At 42.4% G+C, this 1,579-nt stretch overlaps 1 pseudogene; it reads left to right on the top strand.

Moving 5' to 3' along the window:
* The first annotated feature begins 201 nt into the window (after window positions 1-201).
* On the top strand, window positions 202-839 carry LOC132237609 (Golgi apparatus membrane protein TVP23 homolog B-like; annotated as a pseudogene).
* Window positions 840-1,579: the final 740 nt, after the last annotated feature.

Genomic DNA, 1,579 nt, shown 5'->3' with positions numbered 1-1,579 from the left:
CGATGAGAGAGAAACATTGATCAGCTGCCTCCTGCACATCTACTGGGGATGTGCCCGCAACCCAGGTACATGCCCTTGACCGGAATCGAACCTGGGACCTTTCAGTCCACAGGCCGACGCTCTATCCACTGAGCCAAACCAGTTTCGGCATGCAAACCTACTTTTGCTGAACCTGTATTTCAGAGTTGGCACAGGGTCTCCATGTTTCAGTAAGACAGTAATGAGGACACTGAAAATGTTGCACTGTTTGATACAGAAGCAGAAACAGCTAATAGACCCCCAAAATTCAAAATCAGACACCAAGTGGCATCATTTTCTCATTCATGCTTTCTAGTCAATGTAATTGTACTCCATATTCTCCATGAATTGTTGCCTTCATGGTGACAATTACCTTGTCATGTGACTTTGTGCAGTCAAGCATGTCACAGGTAAACTGATGGTTGGTGTGCATTGATAGAATCACATGGATGAAGATGGAAAAAGCCATTGGGTGTTTGAGTCCAAGAAGGCATCCCCCCAAGAAAATAAAACTGATTAGAGGCCAAGTCAAGAATATTCTGGTCAGGACTTGTTGCCTGTCCAGTGCTGTGGGTGATATTCACCTTCAGGGCTCTCTTCTCCTTCAGAGTGAAGTGGGTGGCAGTGCTTACCCTGGGTGTGGTGCCACAAGGTGCCAACCTGTATGGCTGCAGCAGGTGCAAAGTGGGCAGTGGGAAGAACTTAACCAGCATGGCTACATCTTGTCTTAGAAAGTACTTTCCAGATAAAGCACTGGAGAGGATCAGACTTCCTCAAGAGAGGGAGAGCAAGCTTATGTGTCCTGTTATGCTGGGGAATGACTAAAAGATACTTGACTCTGAACCTTTGAAAACTCAGAACATGTTGCAGAGAAGAGTGTTGGGTTTGTTTTTCAATGAATCCCACTCCAGGTGATTTCAATGAACAGTCAAGCCTAAAAGATGTTTTATCTTATAAATCTATTCTTTTTCTTGTTCTAATGGGATATTGTACATCATGCATTTTTATTAATGGTATTTCTTGAAAAAGCAATATATGTAATAATCTACAAACTATTATAGACATCTGTAAATTCTGTAGTATGTATACTCTAAACACTGTTGGAATAATAATCAACAGATTATTTTTGAATGTATACACTGTTGAATTATTTAAAGATATTTTATTTAACTGAATAAGTGTCTTTATCAGGGTGATAGCTTTGAAGATTATATATTATCCTATCTAATAAAAGAGAAACATGGTAATTGGCGTACGACCGATACCCTTTTCATTGGCTAATCAGCGAGATATGCAAATTAACTGTCAGCCAAGATGGCGGCCGGCAGCCAGGCAGCTTGAAACTAACATGAGGCTTGGTTGCCTCAGTGACTGAGGAAACCAACGTTCCCCGCCTGCAGCTGCCTCTGAGCAGGCAGTTTAAGAAACTCTGTAACAAATACCACCGGACTTCAGCCAGCAGATTCACAACATTGTAAGCAAAGGCCAGAAACCTACTTTCAGCCTCGGAGGCCTAAGAGCTGGAGCCAAGCCTCAAGCTAAAGCTGGCCCAGAATAAAAA

This window comes from Myotis daubentonii, chromosome 6 (genome assembly GCF_963259705.1).
Source record: "Myotis daubentonii chromosome 6, mMyoDau2.1, whole genome shotgun sequence".
NCBI classification, from domain to species: domain Eukaryota; kingdom Metazoa; phylum Chordata; class Mammalia; order Chiroptera; family Vespertilionidae; genus Myotis; species Myotis daubentonii.
The sequence above is the reverse complement of the archived record's forward strand: the minus strand, read 5'-3'. Positions and strand labels throughout refer to the sequence as shown.